The sequence below is a fragment of the Phoca vitulina genome, unplaced genomic scaffold (assembly GCF_004348235.1).
Source record: "Phoca vitulina isolate PV1807 unplaced genomic scaffold, GSC_HSeal_1.0 scaffold25, whole genome shotgun sequence".
NCBI lineage: Eukaryota > Metazoa > Chordata > Mammalia > Carnivora > Phocidae > Phoca > Phoca vitulina.
In genome coordinates, this window is record NW_022589728.1 from 34,589,615 (window position 1) to 34,615,829 (window position 26,215).

Consider the following 26,215-nt stretch of genomic DNA (forward strand, 5'->3'; position numbering starts at 1 on the left):
CACTGGTTCTGTGCATGAGGAATGTGGAGAAATCACAGTGAGAACAGCTTGTCTATATAATGTCTAATGTGTCACCTAGGAATATTTGAAAGGGTGGGAACTGAAATATTCTGGAGACTTCTTTACTTGTGTTTCAGGAACCTGGGCTGGAATATCACATAGGCAGGTCTCAGCTGAGACTGTTGATCAGAACACATGCACAGAAGTGCCCTCTCTTTCTCTCTCTAACTTAAAGGAAACTTTATTTAGTCTTCTTTTTAAAGCAATCTAGTTTAAAAACAAGTTGAGGTTAAGAGAAGAAAGAACATAAATCCTTCTAACAGACAGAGTCAGACACACAGAAAAACAGAGGAAGGAGGAGGGGTACTGATCAGGGACTTCCATATCAGATCTTCTCATCTTGGAAATGAGGTTGTCACAGATTCTGTTCAGGTCATTGTTTTCTTTAGTCTTTTTCCGAGAGTAGATGTGCATCTGCTTCTTCCTCAGGCTCACCTGGAAGACCATAGCCTAATTTTGGGCCTTGCTCCAGACTTAAGTGATGTCCTTATTTGCCAGTGTTTCTTTTCTGTGTGGGCCTTTAGTCCTTGGTATCTCTGGTTTTCCTTTTCAATTCTTACTATTTAATCCTCAGTACACATCTTCAGTGATTCTTTATGTGGTAGCCTTTGATCACCTTATTCTGTTCTCAAATCACTTAAAGAGGTCAGAGAAAGATTTTTCCGTGGAGTTTACATGTGCAGTAAGTTCATCTTTTTCTTTCAGAACTTTTTGGATTTGGAGAGGTTCCAGTTCAAAATGATGATGTAGAAGGATCCAGGAAACACCTCTTCCCATGGACACACTGAATCTGCAGCTACATATGGAATAACTTCCTCTGAAAAAAAACCTAAAAATTGTCTGAGCAACTCCTATACATCTGGAAAATGAAAGAAGGCCCACATCGAAGCAGTCTGAACTCCACACTGGGCACCCCTTTCTTTAATACCTGCACCTGAGACATGAGACCCCAAAACATCTAGCTTTGAAATCCAATGAGGCTCACATCCATGGGACCCACAAAGCTCTAACAACCTGAAAAATGACTCTTAAAGGGTTTGTGCACATGGGCTCACCCACCCCAAGGCCCAGCATAGAAGTAGCTGATCAAGAGGTACCTATACATAAATGGGGCTCATTTGCTAATATTAAATTGTTGGCTTGAGGGGCAAGCATCTAATTTAGCACACATTCTAGGGCCCTGCTGACTGGTAGGTACCATCTTATGCTCTCCCTCTGCCTCACTCAGTGGGTGTCATCTTTTTTTTCCCCTGTGGGCACCATCTATATGCTCCGCCTCTGCCTCTTTTCAGCTGGCAGGTACCATCTTCTTTTTTAAATTAAAAAATTTTTTTTCTTTTTTTTTTCTTTCTCCTAGTGGGTGGCCTCTATATGCTCATTTTAGTTGCTTTAAGCTCTCCCGCTGCAGTGCTCCAGAGCACCAGTATCTCCTAGAGGGGAGCTTTTATAGCATCTTGTGCCCTAGGTTTTGTGGGTGCCACCCAGAGGACACCCCTTAATCACCCTGCTCTAGAGGCCAGAGGAACTTGGGAATCCTGGATCCTATGAGACTGTAACACTTGGAGAGAGAGTTCTTAGTAGACTACCACCCCCAGGGCACTGCATCAATAGCAGACTAAAATACACCTCCCATCTCTCTATGAAAGAGGCCTATCTGCTTCTTGAGGAGCTTTAGCTTGAGAGCAGATTTCTGGTCTGTCATTCAACTAGGGGCCTAAGAAGGTGTTCTTGGGTAATGGAGGCCAGTGGACAGTCTTTGCATGCTCTTTCTGCCTTGCTCCAGCTTGCCACTATCTCCCAGAAAGGAGTTTATACCCTTGCCTGGCACCCCAATTTTTGCTTGCTCAAATATAATGTCATCCAATATCAGTGAATACTTCTAAATTTACAGGGGTACCTTAGGAATGGAACACATTTTTTTTTTCATCTGTTATTTTGCAAGTTTTCACTTAATAATTCTTTACAGTGTTACCATGGATCCAATAATGGAACAACAAAACATGTGAGAGGAAAGGCAGGAAAAGGAAAGACAATCACATGCTTGACAGAGTGCATTTCTTTTTTTTTTTTTTTTCTCCACAGAGTGCATTTCTAATCATCTTAGTTTGATGCTACAAAGATGAGAAGAGTGGACAAATCAACATCTTCTTGTTGCAGATGAAATGAGGGCTGGAGGTGAATTCAATGCCAGTAATTGCACTATCATTACAGTTAGCTCTCTCAAATTTATTATATCCATTTCCACTACCAGGTGAATCTATGCTTAAGTGTGAAAATAGCACATGGAAAACAACCTATGAAAAAGTTAAATTTCTTTTAACAGCCTTTAAAAGATAATAGCACAATGGTTGAAATCCATTATCTGAATTACCAACTGGTCAAGTTCACATTCTGATCTCTATTAATGCCTGTCACCACACCACCACGAAGTTGCCAGAAATGAAAAATGCTGTTTCAAAATGGGGGGAAATGCCCTCCAAATAACTCTACTGGAGACTAAATGAACAAGAATGAGAGTGAGAGAGAAAAGGCTACAAATGGACAAAGGATAATGGGATAGCAAATGGCAGAAGCAACAAATCTCTGAATGTGAATTTAAGTTTGCAGCTTAAATTTACATTATTTTAGGAACTTTCATCTGATAAAACTTTATGGAGAACTTAGTACTATGTATGATACTCAATTATTGTGCATAGCCCATTACTTAATAATTTTATTGCTGATAACTTTGTCATGAGTGTTTCTTTGGAGCCAAACTGTCAAGGTGAAGAGATGTAGCACATTTAATTATTTTTGATTACTGAATTGCAAAAACTATATGCTTTGTACTTGAGGGAAACAAATTATGTGAGTTATTTTTAACAACCTTTTATAATTAATATTTTTTAGAGGATTATTTTAGCTATTGAATATGCTATGACTTTATGGACTACATTTTTTAATGGAATAGAATATAACAATTGATTTTACCTTTTAAAACCTAAATATTGAAAGAAAAGGAGAACCAAAAACATCATATATTTCCAATGCATAATTCAGTCCTATGACCTAAATAGAATAGATTGGAATGTTCCATACCTGGTTAAATCTTTATCAAAATGATGTATCCTGTGTTTATTAAATTAATCAGAACTTACACAATTTAATATGGGCTAATTCATCCTCTTATAGAATGCTTTCAAATATGATATTATATGGCTTTCTGTTAAATGAATGTATTTTCCATTTTTTACTGTTTTCTGACTTTCAAAAATTTGATCTTTTAAAATAAATTTATTTAAAAAATAATTTTGGTGCCCAAATTGATTCTCTAGCACATGGATCAAACAAGAAAAAAGCAAAAAGGAGTTTACATATGAGTGAACAGATTGCTAAATAAGATGTCTAAATGGAGACTTGTTTTTCTTGTTGAGCATTATTTAAAATAAATTCCCTTCGTTCTTCTGGGGAAGATGGCAGAGTAGGAGGATCCTAGGCTCACCTTGTCCCAAGGATACACCAAGATAACACCCACATCAGTGTAAATAATCCAAAAAGAGGACCTGAAGACTGGTATAACAGACTCTTCATAGCTAAATGTAGAGAAGAGGCCATGACAAATAGGATAGCAAGGGCGGAGACATGGTTGGGAGCCAAACTCACCCCCGGGACTGTCTGCAGGAGGGAGGATTGCACAGAAATGGGAGAGGAGCAGATCCTATACCAGGCATCCCTAGGCACAGGGGACCTGCAATGGGAAGACAAATCCCCATAACATTTGGCTTTGAAAACCAGAGGCTTTCTTACAATCAGTGGGATTTAACACCTGGAACTTTAAAAATCAATGGGCTAGGCTCTGGGAGAGCCAGATGGTGTTAGGAAACTGAGTCCCCACTATTAAAGAGATACTACAATGAACAGCCCCATGGAGATAGTGCACAGTTAAAGGGGACTCTGAGCGAAAAGGAAAGACCATATGCAGGATAAGAAAAGTAGGAAGCACAAAAGCAGTAAAATAAGTGTATCTGTAAAAATCAGTCAAGAGATTCACAAAATAAAAGGATTTAAAGTATGACACCACAAACCTAAAACCTGAGAGGAAGAGGAATAAAAATTTAGTGCTCTCAAAATGGGCTCAGACTTAAGCAACCATCAACTTAATATAGATTGTTGTATACATAAGATGTTATATATAAGCCTAACAGTAACCACAAATCAAAAACCGGTAATAGATATGCAAAAAATAAGGAGGAAGGAATCCAAGTATATCACTAAAGAAAGCCGGAAAACCGTGAGAGAAGAGAACAAGAGAAGAAAGGAACAGAGAAAACTACAAAACCAACCATAAAACAAGTAACAAAATGGCAATAAATACATACCAATCAACAATTACTTTGAATGTAAATGGACTAAATGCTCCATCAAGAGACAGAGGATGATGGATGGATTAAAAAAAGCAAGAGGGGCGCCTGGGTGGCTCAGTCGTTAAGCGTCTGCCTTCGGCTCAGGTCATGATCCCAGGATCCTGGGATCGAGCCCTGCATCGGGCTCCCTGCTCCGCAGGAAGCCTGCTTCTCCCTCTCCTGCTCCCCCTGCTTGTGTTCCCTCTCTCGCTGTGTCTCTCTCAGTCAAATTAAAAAAAAAAAAAAAAAAGCAAGACCCATCTAATATGTTGCTTACAGGAGACTCATTTCAGACCTAAGGACACTTAAATGGATTAAAAATGAAAGGATGGAAAGAAAAGCATTTATCATGCAAACGGAAGTGAAAAGAAAGCCAAGGTAGCAATACTTATTTTGGATAAAATAGACTTAAAACAGACTGTACAAGAGACAAAGGATACTACATAATCATAAAGGGAAAAATCCAACAAGAAGATAGAACAATTGTAAATATTTATGCACCCAACATAGGAGCACCAGATACATAAAACAGTTAATAACAAGCATAAAGGAAGTAATTGATAGTAATACAATAATTGTGGGGACTTTAACACCCCACTTACATCAATGGATGGGTTATCTAAACAGAAAATCAATAGGGAAAGAATGTCTTTGAATGACACTTTGGACCAGATGGATATATTCAGAACATTCCTTCCTAGGAATACACATTCTTTTCAAGTACACATGGAACATTACCCAGAATAGATCATATGTGAAGTCACAAAACATGTCTCAATAATTTCAAAAAAATTGAAACCAGGAATCAACCACAAGAAAAAAATCTGGAAAGGACACAAATATATGGAGGTTAAATAAACATGCTACTACACAATGAATGTGTCACCCAAGAAATCAAAGAAGAAATCAACACATAGAGACAAATGAAAATGAAAACACAATGGTCCAAAATCTTTGGGAATGCAAAAAAAGCTGTTCTAAAAGAAAGGTTTATAGCAACACAGGTCTACTTCAAGAAGCAAGAAAAATCTCAAATAAACAACTTAACCTTATACCTAAAGAAGCTGGAAAAAGAAGAATAAACAAAACCTAAAACTAATGAAAGTAAGGAAATAATAAAGATTAGAACAGAAGTAAATGAAATAGAAACAAAAAACAATAGAACAAATCAATGAAACCGGGAATTAGTTCTTGGAAAAAATAAAAAAATTGATAAACCTTTAGCCAGACTCATCAAAAAAAAAGAGAAAGAAGACTCAAATAAACAAGATCACAAAGGAGAACTGACACCAGAGAAATACAAAGGATTTTGAGAGTATATTATGAAAAAAACTTATATGTCAACAAATTGGGTAACCTAGAAGAAATGGATAAATTCCTAAAATATATAACTTTCCAAAATTGAATCAGGAAGAAATAGAAAATTTGAACAGACTAATTACTAGCAATAAAATTGGATCAGTAATCAAAAAACTCCCAACAAACAGAAGTCCAGGACCAGACAGCGCCACAGATGAATTCTACCAAACATTTAAAAAAGAGTTAATACCTATTCTTCTCAAACTACCAAGCTTCCAAATTCATTGTATAAGGCCAGTATTACCCCTGATACCAAAACCAGATAAAGACACCACAAGGGGCGCCTGGGTGGCTCAGTTGTTAAGCGTCTGCCTTCAGTTCAGGTCAGGATCCCAGGTCCTGGGATCAAGCCCCGCGTCGGGCTCTCTGCTCAGCAGGAAGCCTGCTTCTCCCTCTTTCACTCCCCCTGCTTGTGTTCCCTCTCTCACTGTCTCTCTCTCTGTATCAAAATAAATAAATAAAATCTTAAAAAAAAAAAAGACACCACAAAAAAAGAGAACTACAAGCCAATATCTCTGATGAATATAGATGCAAGAATCCTCAACAAAATCTTAGTAATCTGAATCTAACAATACATTAAAAAAATCATTCATGATCAAGTGGGATTTAGTCCTGGGATGCAAGGGTAATTCAATAATCGCAAATCAATCAATGTGATACATCACATCAATAAGAGAAAGGATAAAAACTCTCAACAAAGCAGGTTTGTAGGGAACATACCTCAACATAATAGAAGGAACATACCACAACACACCTCAACATACACAAAAAACCCACAATGGATATCAAACTTAATGGTGAGTAACTTAGAGCTTTTGCCCTAAGGACAGGAACAAGACAAGGATGTCCCTTCTCACCACTTTTATTCAACATAGTACCACAAGTCCTAGCTATAGCACTCGGACAACAAAAAGGAATAAAAGGAACCCAAATTGGTAAAGAAGAAGAAATAACTGTCACTATTTGCATATAACATAATACCACACACAGAAAACTCTAAAGACTCCAACAAAAAACTACTAGAACTGAGAAATGAATTCAGTAAGGTCACAGTATACAAGATCAATATACAGAAATCTGTTGCATTTCTATACACTAACAATGAAGTAGCAGAAAGAGAAATTAAGAAAACAATCCCATTTGCAATTGCACCAAAATAATAAAATACCTTGGACTAAACTGAAGTGAAAGACCTATATTTTGAAAACTATAAAACACTGATGAAATAAATTAAAGATGACACCAAATGGAAAGATTTTCCAAACTCATGGATTGGGAGAACAAATATTGTTAAAATGTCCATACTACCAAAGCAATCTACAGATTTAATGCAATCCCTGTCAAAATACCAACAGCATTTGTCATAGAACTAGAACAAACAATCCTAAAATTTGTATGGAACCACAAAAGACCCCAAATAGCCAAAGCAATCTTGAAAAAGAAGAACAAAACTGGAGGTATCACAATCCCAGATTTCAAAATATACTACAAAGCTGAAGTAATCAAAACAGTATGGTCCTGGCACAAAAATAGACATATAGCTCAATGGAAAAGAATAAAAAACCCAGAAATAAACCTACTATTATATGGTCAATTAATCTTTGACAAAGGAGGCAAGAATATGGAATAGGAAAAGGGCAGTCTCTTCAACAGATGGTGTGGGGAAAACTGGACAGTAACATGCAAAAGAATGTAACTGGATCACTTTCTTACACCATATGCAAAAATAAATTCAAAATGGATGAAAGACCTAAATGTGAGATCTGAAACAATAAAAATCCTAGAAGACAGCACAGACAGTAATATCTCTGACATTAGCCACAGCAACATTTTTCTACACATATATCCTGAGACAAGGAAAACAAAAGCAAAAATAAACAATTGGAACTACATCAAAATAAACAGCTTTTGCACAGTCACACTGAGGGAAACAGTCAACAAAACTAAAATGACAACCTACTGAATAGGGGAAGATATTTGCAAATGACATACCTGATAAAGGGTTGGTATCCAAAATAAATAAAGAACTTATACAACTCAACACCCAAAAAATAAATAATCCAATTAAAAAATGGCTGAAGACATGAACAGATTTCTCTAAGAAAGACATAGAGATGGTCAACAGACACATGAAAAGATGCTCCACATATCATCAGGGAAATGCAAATCAAAAGCACAATGAGATATCACCTTACACCTGTCAGATTGGCTAAAATCAAAAACACAAGGAACAAAAAATGTTGGTGAGAATGTGGAGACAAAGGAACACTTGTGCACTGTTGGTGGGAATGCAAACTGGTTCAACTACCGTGGAAAACAATGTGGAGGTTCCTCAAAAACTTACAAATAGAATTACCATATGATCCAGTAATTCCACTACAGGGTATTTACCCAGAGAATACAAAAAACACTGATTAAAAAAGATATGTGCAACCCTATGTTGCAGCATTACTTACAATAGCCAAATTATGAAAGCAACTCGTGTCCATCAATAGATGAATAGATAAAGAAGAAGATGTGATACACACACACACACACACACACACACACACAATGGAATATTACTGAGCCACAAAAAGAGTGAGATCTTGTCATTTGCAACAACATGGATGGATCTAGAGAGTATAATGTTAAGTGAAATAAGTCAGTCAGAGAAAGACATATCATATGATTTCACTCATATGTGGAATTTAAGAAACAAAACAAATGAACAAAGAATAAAAGAGACAAACAAAAAAACCCCCAGACTTTAAATATAGAAAACAAACAGACGGTAACTAGAGTGGAGGTGGGTGGGGGATGGGTGAAACAGGTGAAGGGGATTATGAGTACACTTACCATGATAACTACTGAGTAATATATAGAATTGTTGAATCACTATATTGTATACCTGAAACTAATATAAATTATATGCTAATTATACTGAAATTAAAACTAAAAAATAAGTAAGAATAAATTCCTTTCAAATGGGTTTTCAAAAATAATTTTTTGGCAATTTACCATGTCATATATATAATACTGTTTTTAAACCTGGGCAAGATAGGGTCCTTTCCTGCTCCCTTTCCTGTGGAGGTCCTCCTCTGACTTTTCTGTAGCTCAACTCTTGCCCAGAGACGTGCCTGGTTGGCATCTGCATCCCACCTCCCTTACCCTTTGAGATTCTAGACTAGTTTCCAGGCTCCAATGTGGTAAGTACAGAAACTGGGAGTAAGTCTTTCAAAATTCTATGGCAATTTGAAAGAGAAATTTTATCTGGTTAATTTCATAATGAAAAAACAATGGGATTGTATTTATGTGTGCTTTTATTTCACTTTTCTAGGAATTTATTTATATATGTATATGTAGTAGGCCCTGATAGTATTCCCTCTTAGCTCTCACTTAAAACAAAAACTGTAACAAAACCCCCCAAAACCTACTCTTCTTTCTTATTTTTATTGCATACTTGACTTCAGTTTCAACCTTTCTCCTCCCCTTGCAACATGGATTACCATTACTCAATCACAACTAGTGTCTATCTCAGAGCCTACTACAATTCCATTTTGTGCTTCCTAAGGTATGGTGGATAAAAAGGGCTAGTATTTTACATGCTCTACATGTTTGGTTATGTAACTCAAATTGTTTGTGACTTCATTTTTAATACTTCCTCCCACTAAAAAAGCTAAGCATTTTTATCTGGAAGATGAGCCTGGTAGATATATCACTACATTGGACTAATATCTTCCAGACATAATCTACAGTTCCTCCTAGATTTCCTTGTGGTTTTATTTATACCTGATAGTTTGGTGTTGTCATATTGTATTAAAAATTGCTAGCCACAGAGCTAATCTAATCAGTAGATTTTTAAAAATTGTTATTTAGGAAGTGTAGTGTTTTAAATAACTGAATATTACATATTAAAAATCTGAATTTGTGGTTTCTTTTGACAAACTGGCAACCCTAGGCCTGGATTATCACATAGCAAAAATTGGCTGGAACTATCTCCTGCCCCCTTTAGAGAGGGCATAGGTTCTCCATGGATAAAGAAGATGTAGTGTGTGTGTATATATATGTGTGTGTATATATATATATATATATATATATATATATATAATGGAATACTACTCAGCCATAAAAAAGAATGAAATCTTGCCATTCACAATAACATGGGTGAACCTAGAGGGTAGTATGCTAAATGAAATAAGTCAGACTATATAACACAAATACCATATGATTTTACTTTTACATGGAATCTAAAAAACAAAGCAAATGTACAAAACACAACAGAAAGAGACTCATAAAGAGCAAGCTCGTAGTTGCCAGGGTAGGGGGTGCAGTGGGTGGTATAAACAGGTGACAGGTGGTAACTACATTTATCCTGATGAGCACTTTGTCATATATATAATTGTTGAATTACTATGTCATACACCTGAAACTAATATAATATTGTATGTCAATTATAATTAAAAAAAATTGATTTCATGGATTTTGACTCTGTTCCCCACTCCTTTATCCCAGTGGGTAAATATCTTTCATATATTGTATAATGTCAAGGAATGTGGAAAAAATATTCAAATATTATCAAAATTCCTGGTATTTTTAGGCATTTGTATCAAATTAGAGAAAGATAAAAAATGTGTAGATTTTTGGTTCCAAAGCCCAGAGAAACTGGTTCAGTAAGCCACTTATGGGGGTCCAGAATTCTATATTTTAAGAAAGTGGACCAAGTAACTATGATGCAAAAAGACCACATTCTGAAAAAATCAGGTTGATAGAGCCTGAACTGCAAATCAACAGTTATGAAGGGAATTCTGAGAGAAACCGTATTCTAAGCTTTTGAGGTTCACAGCGGAGAAAACAATATAGTTTCCCTGAAATATTTGTTCATGCCACTATCATAGATAGATTATTGGAATGAATAGTCCAAGACCTGGGCAGTAAATAAGTTCTTAACATTTTCTTTTTTTCCATTTTCTTTTAGCTCACATTAAGAACCATATTTAGTCTATTTTAATTATCTCAACTCTGAGAGTGGTTCATTGCTAACTATGTCAAATGTCAAACCACTGATAAACTCTCTACTTCAGTTCTCCATAGCTAGGTATGATTTTGCTGCCAGTGAGTGAGTAGCATCCGCCATCTTCACTACCAGAGCCTCTGGAATCAATTTTATATTTGCTTTTCCAGTCTACCTTTTTTCTTTTCTTTTTTTTTTTTAAGATTTTATTTTTAAGTAATCTCTACACCCAACATGGTGAATAAGAGTCTCATGCTCTATCGACTGAGCCAACCAGGCACCCCTTTTCAATTTACCTTTTAACTCTGTGGGGACAAAAGTGTTTTCCAAAACAAGGCCCAAACAAGCACTCTGCAATTTCACTCTGGGCCTCCATTTCCAGTGGGCTCCTATCTGGCAATGGATTCTAAAAAATTGTGTTTCGATCAAGTACCTTAAGCCTCATTGAGGAAGGATGAAAAATATACTATATGTAAGTTGATAATGATTAAGTTTCTATACTTCTGTTTGTGGTAGTGGGAGGAACTAATGGAAGAAAAATGGTTAAATTTCATTAAGACCTGATAGGTGAAGTCAAGAATGAAACATTAAGAACTTACATTTGGAGCACTGTTCTGGAGTCTCCAACTTCACCTCATCACCAATTGTCAAGGTATCATAGCCAATCTCCAGACCAAATTCTTCAAAATTTATCTGGATAACCTAGCAATGACCAGAAACAAACATATCAAATATATCACATTATAAATAAAAACAAAAAGAAAGCAATGGCAGAAAACATTTAAAATGCACAATGAACATCAGACTATATATTTATCTACATACACACCAAACCAGCAGATCATGTCAGATTATTCCTAAAGTTCAATCATTATTATAACATAATTTTTATTTGCTGTATTGTACCTTCTGTAATACTTTTCCAATGGACTGCCATGGTTTCTGTCTTAGAACCCTTTTATTTGAATCATTTGAAGCATAATTAATGCAAATCTACTTTAAGAAAGCTTTATAAAAAGTACATGTAGGTGGACAGAGGTTCTCTATACATTTACATCAGGTATACCTTGTTTTATTGTGCTTTACTTCATTGTGCTTTGCAGATATTGTGTTTTTAACAAATTGAAGTTTTGTGGCAGCCTGGTGTCAAGCAGTAACATTTTGCTAACAGCATTTGCTCACTTTGTGTCTCTGTGTCACATTTTGGTAATTCTCACAATATTTCAAACTTTTTCATTATTATTATATTTGTTATGGTAATCTATGATCAGTGTGATCTTTGGTGTTACTATTGTAATTGTTTTGTGGTGTCATGAACTGTGTGCATATAACACAGCAAATATAATTGATAAATGTTGCGTGCATTCTGATTGTTCCACCAACTAGCTGTTTCCCCTTCTCTTACCCTTCCTATTCCATGAGACACAACAGTACTGAAATTAAGCCAGTTAATAAACCTACAATAGCCTCTAAGTGTTCAAGTGAAAGGGAGAGTCACATGTTTCTCACTTGAAATTGAAAGCTAGGAATAATTAAACTTAGTGAGAAAGGCATGTTGAAAGCCAAGAGAGGTTGATAGCTAGACCTCCTGGGTCAGTTATCCAAGTTGTAAATGCAAAGGAAAAGTTGTTGAAGGAACTACTCCAGTGAACACATGAATGATGAGAAAGCAAAACAGCCTTATCACTGATATGGAGAAAGTTTGAGTGGTCTGGTTAGAAGATCAAAACAACCACACATTCCCTTAAACCACAGCCTAATCCAGAGCAAGGCCCTAATTCTCTTCAATTTTAAGAAGGCTGAGAGATGAGGAAGCTGCAGAAGAAAAGTGTGAAACTAGCAGAAGTTGGTTTGTGAGGTATAAGGAAAAAAGCCATCTCCATAACATAAAAGTGCAAGGTGAAGCAGCAAGTATTGATGTAGAAGCTGTACCAAGTTATCAAGAAGATCTAGCTAAGATAATTAATGAAGGTAGCTACTCCAAACAATAAATTTTCGATTGTAGATGAAACAGCCATATATTGGAAGAAGATGCCAACTAGGACTTTTATAGCTAGAGAGGAGAAGTCAATGCCTGGCTTCAAAGCTTCAAGGGGCAGGCTGACTTGTTAAGAGCTAATGCAATGTGGCAAACTTCAGTGTTGTCTTATTATAAGTCATCCAACCTTCAGCAACCAGCACCCTGATCAGTCAGCAGCCATGAACATCCAGGCAAGACCCTCCACCAGCAAAAAGATTATGACTCAGTGAAAGCTTAGATGATGGTACGTATTTTTTTTTTAAGCATAAAGTGTTTTTTTAATTAAGGCATGTACATTATTGTGTTTATACATAATTCCATTACTCACTTAATAGTCTACAATATAGTGTAAACATAACTTTTATATGCACTGGGAAACCAATTATTCATTTGGTTTACTTTATTGTGATATTTGTTTTTTTGGGAACTGAACCTACGATGTCTCTGAGGTATTATTGCCTGTACAGAACATTTCATCAAAAAGCTACAAAATACATATTCTTCCCAAGTGTCCATGGAATATTCTCCGGGATAGATCATACCTGAGGCCAAAAAATAAGTCTTAATAAATTTAAAAAGTTTGAAATCATATCAAGCATCTTTTTCAACCACAATGGTATGAAAACTGAAAATCAGTTACATGGAAAGAACTAGAAAAGTCACAAATATGTTGAGATTAACCAACATGCTACTGAACAACCAATGGATCAAAAAAGAAATCAAAAGAGAAATAAAAAGATACCTTGACACAGATGAAAACTGAAATACAAATGCCAAATTTTATGGGATGCAGCAAAAGCAGTTCCAAGAGGAAAGTTCATCATGACAAATAAACAAGAAAAATCTCAAATAGATGACCTAACTTTACACCTCAAGGTACTATAAAAAAATAAGAAAGCCAAAGTTAGTAGAAGGAAATAAAAAATATCAGAGTGGAAATAAATGGAATAGAGGCTAAAAAAAAAAAAAACAAAACAGAAAAGCTCAGTGAAACTAAGACCTAGTTCTTTGAAAAGATAAACAAAATAGATAAACTTTTAGCTAGACTCACCAAAAAAATAAAAGAGAGAGGAACCAAATAAATAAAATCAGAAATGGAAGAGGAAACATTAGAATTGGTATCAGAAATACAAAGATTCGGATTGTGGAGGGATGGTGAAATATGTGATGGGGATTAAAGAGTACACTTATCATGATGAAAAAAATAAATAAAATAAAAACAATACAGTATTGTATGTCAATTAAATCTCAATAAAATTGCAAAAACAGAAAAATACAAAGAATCATAAGAGTACTATGAACAATTATCTTGCAACAAATTGACAGCCTAGAGAAAATGGATAAATTCCTAGAAACATACAACCTTCCAAAATTGATCATGAAAAAATAGAAAATTTGAACAGACTGATTACTAGGAAGGAGATTGAATCAGTAATCAAAAACCTCCTAATAAGCAAAAGTCCAGGATCAGACAGTTTCACTGATGAATTCTACCAAACATTCAAAGGAGAATTAATACCAATCCTTCTCAAACTCTTCCAAAAAATAGAAGAGGAGGGAAAATTTTCAAACTCATTTTATGAAGTCAGCATTACCCTGAAACCAAAACCAGACAAGGACACCACAAGAAAAGAAAATTACAGGCCAATATCCTCGATGAACATAGCTGCAAAAATCCTCCACTAAATACTAGAAAATGAAATTCAACAATGCATTGAAAGAACCAGAGAGCATAATCAAGTGGGATTTATTCCAAGTATGCAAGGAAAGTTCAACATCTGCAAATCAATTAATGTGCTATACTACATTAACAAAATGAAGGATAAAAATTATATGAAATTATCTCAACAGATTCAGAAAAAGCATTTGACAAAATTCAATATCCATTTATTATAAAAACTCTCAACAAAGTGGGAATAGAGAAAACATACCTCAGCATAATAAAGGCCTTTTATGACAAGCTAACAGCTAACATTATATTCAACCGTGAAAAGCTAAAAACTTTTTCTCTAAGATCAGGAACAAGACAAGCATGCCCATTCTTGATCATAATACTATTTGAATATAACCACTTATATTCCTAGCCAGAGCAATTATGTAAGAAAAAGAAATAAAAGGCATCCAAACTGAAAAGGAAGAAGACATACTGTCACTATTTGCAGATGACATGATATTAAATATGGAAAAGTCTAAAGACTTCACTAAAAAAATTGTTAGAACTAATAAATGCATTCAGTAAAGTTGAAGGATTCAAAATCAACATACAAAAATTTGTAGCATTCCTAGGCACCACAAATGAACTATTAGAAAAAGAAATTAAGAAAACAATTCCATTTACAATTGCATCAAAACAAATAAAATACTTAGCAATAAATTTAACCAAGGTGGTGAAAGACCAGTAAACTGAAAATTATAAGACACTGATGAAATTGAAGACACAAAGAAATGGAAAGACATTCTGTGCTCATGGATTAGAAGAATAAATACTGTTAAAATGCCCATACTACCCAAATCTACAGATTCAGTGCAGACTAGACAACCCAGGAACAAACCCATACATATACGGTCAATTAATTTGTGACAAAGGTGACAAGATTATACAATGGGGAAAGACAGTCTTTTCAATAAATGGTGTGGGAAAGCTGGACAGCCACATGCAAAACAATGAAACTAGACCACTATTTTGCACCATACACAAACATTAACTCAAAATGCATTAAAGACTTGAATATGAGACCCGAAACCATAAAACTTCTTGAAGAAAACATAGGCAGTAAGCTCCCTGACATTAGTGTTGGCAATGCTTTTTGGATTTGACACCAAGAACAAAGGCAACAAAAACAAAAATAAATAAGTGGGGTCACATCAAGCTAAAAAAAAGCTTCTGTGCAGCAAAGGAAACCATGAACAAAATGAAAAGGCAATCTATGGAATGGGAGAAAATATCTGATAAGGGGTTAATATCCAAAACATATAAAGAACTTATACAAGTCAACAACTACAATAACAACATACAACAACAATAGCCAAATAATCCAATTAAAATGGGCAGAGTATCTGAATAGACATTTTTCTTTTCTTCTTTAAAAAAAATTTTAGAGTATATTTGACACACAATGTTATATTAGTTTCACGTGCACACCACAGTGATTTAACTTCTCTATATGTTATGCTCTGCTCACCACAACTGCAGCTGCCATCTGTCACCATATAATGCTATTACAATATCATTGACTATATTCCCTATGCTGTGCTTTTTATTCCCATGACTTCATTCTATAACTGGAAGCCTATATCTCCTACTCCCCTTCACCTATTTTGCCCATCCTCTGACCCCGTCCCCTATGGCAACCCTCAGTTTGTTCTCTATATTTGCAGGTGAATAGACATTTTTCTAAAAACATACAAATGGCCCACCGGTACACGAAAAGATGCTCAACATCACTAATCATTAGGGAACTGCAAATCAAAACCCCAGTAGAGATCATTTCACACCTGTTAGAATGGCTATTACCAAAAAGACAAGAAATAACAAGTGTTGGTGAGGATGTGGAAAACAGGAACACTTTTGAACTGTTGTTGGGATTATAAATTGGAGCAGTCACTATTAAAAACAGTATGGGATTTCCTCAAAAAGTTAAAAATAGAATTACCATATGATCCAGCAATTCCACTCTGGGTATTTATCTGACAAAAACAAAAACACTAATTTGAAAACATATATATACTCCTTGTTCACTGTAGCATTATTTACAATAGCCGTGGCATGAAAACAACCTAAAATGCCCACTGATGAATGGATAAAGAAAATGTGTTTATATATATGTAATGGAATATTATTCAGCCATAGAAAAGAATGAAATATTGCCATCGGCAACAATATGGATGGACATGAGGATATTATGCTAAATGAAATAATTCAGATGCAAAAAGATAAATACCATATGATCTCACTTTTATATGGAATCTAAAAATAACCTCTGAGCTCATGGAGATAGAGAAAAGATGGGTGGTTACCTGAGGCAGGGGCATGTGGGTGGTTGAAACGGGTGAAGGTGGTCCAAATCTACAAATTTCCACTTAAATAAGTAATGGGGATGTGATGTACAGTATGGTGACTATAGTACTGCACTGCATATTTGAAAGTATCTATGAGAGTGGATCTAGAAAGTTCTCATCACAAGAAAAAAATTTAACTGTGTATGGTGATGGATGTTAACTGTACCTATGGTGGTGATCATTTTACAATACATACAAATATTGAGTTATTATGCACATCTGAAACTAATGTCATGTCCGTTATACTTCAGTAAGTAAATAAAGGCAGTTGAGAATGGAAAAAAAAGAATTAAAAATAAAGGTACTGATTTGCAAAAAAAGAAAAAAAAGAAGTAACTAACATACTGTTTAAAATAAGTTTACCTTAAGTTTCCTGGTGTTTTGGACAGCTTCTGAATGTTCAAATTAAAAGAATATTTTCCTTGGTAAAGAGGCGGTACAGGTTTGGCTCGGGGGACAGGAATGACCTCAGCATTATCTGGAGACCGAAACTATTTCCTGGATGCCAAGGGATGGTCTTTGCCTTACCTGAGATCCTTACAAGACCATGGTGGAAGCTTCTGTAACAGCCTTCTAGTCCTTCCAGTCAGATCTGACAGACAACCATACGGAAACACATACGCTCACTTACTTTACCAAAATTAAACTATTTAAATGTATCTTTCATGAAAAACCACCAAGTAAAGCAAGGGTTGAATGGTTAAAAAAAAGAAAAAGAAAAAGAAGAACCTTCTGGATTTCGGCTTTGGCAAATTCCTTCTGTTTCTATCCTCTGGTACAGGATCCCCTCAAACCCGTCGGTGTTGTCCCCCATCTTCAAGTTCTTCAGGCGCAGCTCCTCACACTTGCTTTTCAGAAGCAGGTACTCCTTTTGCGTCGCTTCCACTGCTGTGTCCAGGTCCTCTGGCTGTACCGCAGCTCGTCCACGATGGGTAACCATGGGCAGCAGCAAACTCCCAGGCCTGAGAATACACGGGACGGAGGACACACAGGAACGTTTGAAGCTTTTAAGGAATCAAATTCTACCAGCTTTGCCTCAGGAAAAGTTCTTGAGGAAGGTGCGACCGCATGGTGCGCACTACTTGTCTCAGGCCTCACGGACGCCGGTTTCTGAGGGCGGTCCTTCGGGGGCCGGTCGACCGTGAGGTATAAAGACTGTTTCTTCAAGGGCGACTCCTTAAACAAGGAAGTCCCATACTGCTTCAGATTATTTACCTGAGCCCCGGTGCCTAGAGCCTCAGCGGGTTCCTGCAAGCGCTGCTCCCTCAAGACCCCGGGAAGCGCTGACCCCCGCTGAGGCGGCGGGGTACAGGCTGAGCCCACGCAGCGTGCCGCTCTCGACCGGACCGCTGGTGGGAGTCCGGGCGCTGAAGACTGGCGGGTCCCTCCTCGCCCGCCCCTGCCGAGGCCCCGCAGTGGTCTGCACCCCGGAAGTGTCATCCGCTGAGGTTGAAAGCACCGGCTTGCTGGGAGGTGAGTCTTCTTCCGCCACAGTCACCACACTCGGTTGCTCCACGACAGGCCGGGTTGGCCCGCTCTGGGGGCGTCCTTGGGGCCCGGCTTCTCCACCATTTCCCTACAGGTTAAAGTGTGGGCCATCCAGCTTGTCCCACTGCAGGTTGCAAGACCCCCCGGGGAGCGGAAACGGGGCCCTCGCCTGCCACCTCAGGGGGCCTTTCCCTGTCTCGCCTCCTGTCTCCTCGAGGGGGAGTTGAGGCAGGGACTCTTTTCATGATGGGGGTGGCTCTTTGTGGCGGCGTGGTCAGAGGAGTCAAATTCTAGCCTTATGGTCCTCTCCTTGAAGAGGTGGCCATTTGGCTGTTGGCCTCTTTCTTCTGAGGACTTGGGGACATGGCCCCTCCATCCTTCAGAGGTCCCGCCTGGGCGATGTTCCAGGACCAGAAGCGTCCTCTGGGCAGGTCTGCGCTCGCTAGCTCGTTTGGGGAGAGCACCGGTTGGCGCTTGGCCTAAGAAGTGACTCCCGGCCTAAGAAGCAGAGACCGGGGGCAAGCTTCCAGGAGCTGCGCTGTCAGGGTCCTCTGTTTTTTCTTGGGGCTCCAACCCTGGTAAGGTCTAATAGGATTAAGGAGGTGGATGTAATGCTTTTGTCTAAGGAATATGAACGAAGATTTTCCTCCAAGCCTTACTCAGGGCTGTAAGATGCATCCATTCGCCTGGAGATGCCACTTGGTTTTCAAGACTCCCCAGAGTCTGGGGGAGAGCTTGAGGGATCCAAGGCCAGCCAGGGGAGCCCAGGCAAGCCCACTGGAACCCCTGTCTTCAGAGGCCGATCTTATATACCCTAGAGGGGGTTCTGCATTGGTCACTGCTGGTTTCTGGAGAATTCCATTGGTCGTTTTGGTGTGCACTTCCTTGGTGAACTGTTAGTTCTCCTTCTGGGTCCAGATTTGATGAGAGTTTTCTAATCCAGTGGTATCTTCCAGAGCAAACAAGCCTCAAGTTTGCTGCTTAAAATCCTGTTTCTGTGCTTTGCAGAGATGTCTGAAAAGTTGTCTTCGTAGCCTTGGCTGTGTTCTTGGGTGGCACATTTTCTTTCTGCAACAGAAGAGCATGATTTTCTGGTGTGTGTGAGACCGAGAGAGAGAGAGAGAGAACATCAAAACAGCAGTCATAGGAGAGCAAGCATTGCAAGAGACCGGGTGGAAGATTTATGTTCTTTCCTGACAGCGCCTCAAAAGTCACAGTTACACTGCACTCTATTGGTCAACAGCAAATCACTTAAGGCGTCAGGAGGGCCATGGTGATTAGACTCCACCTCTTGATAGGGGTGTGGCAAAGTCATGTGTCAGAAGAATGACTGCTATAGAAGGTATTGTTGAAAACGTTAAGTACAGTCTGTCACCAGAGTCAACCAGCTAGTGAATGTCCTTTAAAATGCTTACCAAAGAGACAATGCTGTATGTGTACTATGCCTCTTTAATATTTAATCTTGGAAATCTCTCTTATGTTAACTGTAGATCAAATTCATTCTTTCTAAAGCTTTCAGGGTGTTCTATTCCATGGGTTACCATTATTTTAAAAACTACTTTCATACTTTTGGAAATTTAGGTTTTTCTTTTTCTTTTCTTTTCTTTTTTTTTTGACTAATAGAAAGGAATCTTGTGATGAATATCCTTTTAGATATTTTCATGAAATTTTGCAAGATTATCCTTTGGGTAAATTCTTTGAAATGGAATTGGTGCTTTGGAAATATATGCTTTGACATATGCTAAAGTTTATGATAGATATTGCCAAATTTCCTCTCCAAAGGCCATGCTAATTTACATTGTTATCAATAGTGAATGAAAGTGCCTTGTTTCCCTTGGTCTGTACTTGGTATTAACATCTTTACTAATCTGATAGATGAAAAATAATATCTCATTGTTATTTTGATTTCTCTTTCTTTATATATGAATGAGGCTGAGCATTTCTCCCTGAGCTTATTGGCTTTTCAAAATTTCATTTTTACTTGGGGGTGGGAGAGGGCTATTATCAGTTTATATTATCTTTTCTTCTTGTTAATATGAGCTTTTGAATATTAAAAATCAGTGTTTTATCTGTCATATATATTGCACACTTTCATCCATCTTGTCATTTGCTTAAGGTATTTATTTGCCGTGATTTCAAAAGATTTTTCTGTGATTTAAGTGATTAACCTTACACATTTTATTTATTTATTTATTTATTTATTTATTTTTAAAGATTTTATTTGTTTGAGAGAGAGAGAGCAAACACAAGCAGGGGTAGCTGCAGAGGGAGAAGCAGACTCCTCGCTGAGCAGGGAGCCCGATGTGGCGCTGGATCACAGGACCCTGGGATCATGACCTGAGCCGAAGGCAGACGCTTAACTGACTGAGCCACTCAGGTGCCCCTAATCTGATACATTTTAATGTATGGGTTATGCAAACTATAACTGTCTTATATTGCTAAATTACAAACCCAACTCCATATGGTACATTTGATTGGCAAAATTTAGGCCACATGGTTATGCCTTAGGTATAAGGGATCCCAGGAATGCAGAAAATTGGACTTAAAATAAGTTGGCAGCCATGAAGGTCCACTTCAGCCTCCATCTATTCTCTTCTGATTTGTTACTAAGTTTTATATATTGTTTCTTGGGGACAGAGGTATATTTGTTATCTACATAGTTCCTAAGAAAAGTAGAATTTTCTAGCACATTGCTGAGGTTAGAAAGTCCTCTCATGGTTTTTTATCAGGAGACAAAAAGGAACTTGAATACAGTAGTCCCTCCCTCCCCCCTTATCTGTGGTTTCTCTTTCCATCAAATCAGTTACCAACAGTCAACTGTAGACATATGGCCAGGTCAGTAGTAGCCTCATGCTATGTCACAATGCCTAGGTTCTTCACCTCACTACGTCTACTGGGTGTCTTGAAACATATCTCCTATAGATAAGGGGCAACTACTGTGTATCTGTTGGTTTTGCCTCTAGTATGCAGATGAGGTAAATATACTTACAGTAGAGAATTTTCAAGGTGAATAACTCATCTGAAATTGCATTTTTAGAATTCAGCATAGACAGAGTTAATTCATGTATGATTTAGTTATTTTTATTCAAAACTAAATATTTGAAAACTTAGATCCAATTTAATACACCCTTGTTGAACATATATTATGAATAAGGCCTTGTGCTCTCTCTACATTCACTGAAGTTAGGAGAATTCTTTTCTATCCTGTAATAACATTTTCAAGTTATATAGCTTAGTATTCAGGAAGAGGATGAGAAAATACAATTGTTCATATTAAAAGCATCTAATTTTGGCAACTTTTTGGTGGTCTTTTGAGCCAAAGTATATTTATTGCTGCCACAAAATAATTGAACACAGTCATAAAGAAAGAAATTACATATATAAAATTAAGTAGAAATGATTAATCTCTTAAAGCACCCTAGTATATTGAATTATTAAGTAAAAAAAATGTATTGACAGTACACCTGTCAGCTTTAAACTATACTTTCCTTTATAGTGCTACTAAACATGTAATTTGGGGGGAATTTCAAGTGTCACTAAGTCACAGTTTAGACACTCAGTTGGCATATATAAGATTTTTACTCTTAAATTTATTACTTTGACTGCTTTTATTTATTACTTTCATTACTTTTCTGTAAACATGAACAGATCTTAAAGAGCATCACATCCAGGTACATGAAGACAGAAATAGTCTGTAATAGAAATGCAATAAGAAATTCTAATCATCCTTGGGTTTTCTTAATTTTCATGGGAAATCTATTTTGAAATCGAATATCTTTTGATTAAAAAATAATTATCATCAACTCTATTATCATATCTAATGTAAAGGGATTTTTAAGTGGGTGAAATAAAACAAAAAGTGAATCCACTTTTCTCAATTATTAGGGGTATATATTTTTGTTTGGGGATATTTGGGAGTGAGTCAGTTATGGTCAGGTGTACAGCTGGATTTCAGAGTCAATGCAGAGGAAGGGAAGTAGAGAAAACAGCAATAAGTTATGAAATATGACTTATAAAGACCATATCCTTTTTATTTTATTTTTCTTAAAGATTTCATTTGTTTATTTGACAGAGAGAGACAGCGAGAGAGGGAACACAAGCAGGGGGAATGGGAGAGGGAGAAGCAGGCTCCTGGCAGAGCAGGGAGCCCGATGTGGGGCTCGATCCCAGGACTCTGGGTTTATGACCCGAGCTGAAGGCAGATGCTTAACGACTGAGCCACCCAGGCGCCCCAAGACCACATACTCAGAAAAAGTAAAGCAGAGCTATGCATCCATCCAGTCATTTATCCTATATTCTAGAAAAGTGTCATGGAATACACTTTATCAGTGTGGTGACTAAAGTTCCAGGATTAGTAATATTTTTAACAAGATTGCTTAAAAGGTTTTGTCCCTTGTTTATAGCACAATGCTTGTGGCTGTGCTCTCATCAAATAGGCTCTCATGGAAGTATTCTGGACACTGAGAGTTCCTATGTTAAGTGACTAAGGTTGAAGAAAAGGGAGCAGACCATAGCTTACAATGCATTAATTAACCAGAAAAATAGGCTGTAACTGGATAGTTAAAATTGGATTCCATTTTTACTACCTCTGGTGGGAGTGATAATATGTAACTATAGCTAAAACTGACTAGTACTTTCTCTGTTCAAGTTTCTGTAGCCAGCCTTTAGATGCATCATCTTATTCAACCTTCATCTTCATTCAACCTTCAGCAACCTTGTGAGAGTGGTGCTTTTATCATCCCTATTTAAGAGATGGGGAAACAAAATCTTTAAGAGTTTAAAAATATACCCAATGTTATATGGGCAGAAAATGACTAAGCTAGGATTCAAATCCAGTTTTATAAGACTGCAGAACTTCAAATCACTGAATTTTACTGCTCTTTCCATAGCATCTTTTTATGTAATAAATATATCACCACTCTAAATCTCTTAAAGTGGGGAAAAAAATCAAGGGGAAATTTGTTCTACTTTCAAATTTAAAAATTTAGTCCTTAGGAAGAATAGACTACTCTAAATAAGATAGATCTAGTGTTTATTTATTCATTTCAATTAACATTTATTGAACACCTACAGTAAGCCAGGCCTTCTGCATATTATACCTCTTCCTAAAGATATTACAGTCTAATAGGGAGATTAAAAGACAAGTGTGATTGAATTTCAGAGATTCCATAACACAGGGAAATAAAGAAGCCAAAGGTAAAAAATGATTATATTAGAATACAAGTGGTAATAGTTGGAAGTGGGATAGGAGTTTCTTGAGAAGAAAGTTTTTATGAGATAAATTCCTGAAATGAGTCTTCACAGGAAAATATATCTTTGCCAGTCCAGCTGAAGGTAGGGGATAGGGTAGGATGAGGGTCATTAGGTAGTGCTAGTCAGGGATACAGATGGGGTAAGAAAAAAATCTTGGATAGAGGAAACTATTAGAAAAGGTATGGAGACATGGAAGAGCATTGACTGCTCTGGACACTGTAAAATCTAGGAACTCCTTGTTTTAGAAGGAAGATGAAGAAGAAGGAGGAGGAGGAGGCAGCGGGGAGGAGGAGGAGGTGGGGGAAGGGAAGTGGAGGGAAGTGGAGGGAAGAAGAAGGAGAAAGACCAGATGAAAAAGATGAAGAAGAAGGAGTTGCAAAGAGTGAAAGATAAACCTGGAAAGCAAATCAAGAGTCTTGACTTTAATCTGTATGATAAAAAGAGTTACTGATGAATTTTAAGCCATGAAAAAAAATCATCACATTTATGTTTTGGAAATATCACTGATATATAAAAGATGAATTTGAATTATTGGGGAAGTGTTATGGAAATTTAGCCTACAGAGAAGAAGAGATAGAAGAAATATCTGTGAGGTATGAAAATAAGTTGATAGGGGCGCCTGGGTGGCTCAATTGGTTAAGCGGCTGCCTTCGGCTCAGGTCATGATCCTGGAGTCCCAGGATCGAGTCTTGCATCGGGCTCCCTGCTCAGCGGGGAGTCTGCTTCTCCCTCTGACCCTCCCCCGTCTCATGCTCTCTCTCTCTCTATCTCATTCTCTCTCTCAAATAAATTAATAAAAAAAAAATCTTAAAAAAAAAAAAAGTTTAGAAAATAAGTTGATAACTCCCATCCCCATATCATGTAATCATTATAGTTCCATACCTACAGGGCTATATTTCATTAACACAGCACACTGTCTGGCAAATAACACAGCTCAATACATATTTGGCTCACACTTATGGCCTTGAGGTAATTTAAAGGAAAGAAATAATTGTTCAGTAGAATGAATTTTCAAATGATTTTAGGGGATCACGGGAACTTTAACACATTACTCTTCATACTCTTCATCACTTACTCCTGAGGAAACTTTTATAATCTCTTATATGAATTATTGTAATTGTCTTTGCTGGGGAGGAAAAATTTTTCTCTATCCTTCAAGCTTCTGGTTGGTCTAAGAATCAAATTGATATGAGACAGATTAACAGGAGAAATCGAATTTAATATTGTACGTCTGGGAATCCCCATAAACATAAGATTCCAAAGACAGGCAAATGAGATATATATGTCATCCTGAACTAAGAAGAAAGGGTTATGGGCTGGGACTTAAAAGGGAAGGAGAGCAATTCACAGGAAGATGAAAATGAGTTCATATCCATAAACAAATGTTTCCTGGGCCATACAGAAACAATGGGACATAGAGAGGAATTTTAACAAATAGACTGCTAAATTTCTTCCTGTCCGTTACCCTAGTTAATATTATACTATATTTATCTATGGTTATAGCTCTCTTCCTAGAGTAGGTTCTCTATCTAAATTCTTTTAGACAGTTGGGAGAAGGTCAAAGTTTCTTCCTGAGTTTTTTGGGCTTTTATTGTTTTCAGTTCAAAATGATATGTATGCAAAAGTGACAAATTTGGGGTCGACTGGTTCTGAACCCCTACCTCTTCAAACTGCATTTTTCACTTTAGAACCCCTTCCTTTGAGCTATTCTAAACAAACCTGCAAGGTTAATTTTCCTAAAGCACAGCCCTGAATGCGTAATACTCATGCTAGTAACAATAACAACAACTACAAAATTCAATTGTTTCTCATTTTCTTCTGAATTCTTTACCTAGCATCCATAACCCTTCCAATTCTGGAAAGTTTGAAACCTATTTTCACAGTTATATTTCTCACTTTTCTTTTTTTTGTGCGTCCTATTTGCTTTCCCATTTTATTCCCACTTCCCATCACCTCAGGCTTTCCACCCCTATGCTTTTTTTGTCTGTTCTTCTCTTTGTCAGAAATCCTGTGTTCTTCAGTTGAATTCTTATTTATCATTTTAAGATTCATCCCAAATCCCATCTTCTCTATATTTTTTTCCTCAAATTCCTTGATAAGTTGTCTCTGTCCTATGAACTGAGTTTTAAAAAACAATTTTTGTTTTTGGTAGAAACAAGTTATCTGGGCAAAAGTTTTCTTTTGACCCAGTTATTTTCTTCTGCATAAGGTCATTAACACAAGAAAATTTGTAGAGGCCGGCTGACTGCATTTGTTGGACTCAGAGAAAGTTTGGTTGTAGATGGATATTTTAGATATTATCATTATTCATCTACACAAGTCCCCCTCTTGTTTATTTATTTATTCCCCTTCATCCCCATTCCTTTTTGCCATTTCCCCCTGCTCATGTAATAAGTGCAAATAAATTGTGTCTTTTGTTTATGTGGTCTTATAAAATGAGTACTGTTGGTGCAAACATATTTAAATGGTTTTCTGTTATATATCCAATTTTATCTTATTTTTTATCTGTGTTGCAATGTGACTATTGTGACTAGTTTACTTATTCTAACCAATGCCTAGTACTCCACATAGCTGTTTTTCAGATATACATGTTTATCTTCA

At 36.9% G+C, this 26,215-nt stretch overlaps 1 pseudogene; it reads right to left on the bottom strand.

Annotated features, from left to right (window-relative positions):
* Positions 1-267: 267 nt before the first annotated feature.
* LOC116643265 lies at positions 268-18,313 on the bottom strand (annotated as a pseudogene).
* Positions 18,314-26,215: the final 7,902 nt, after the last annotated feature.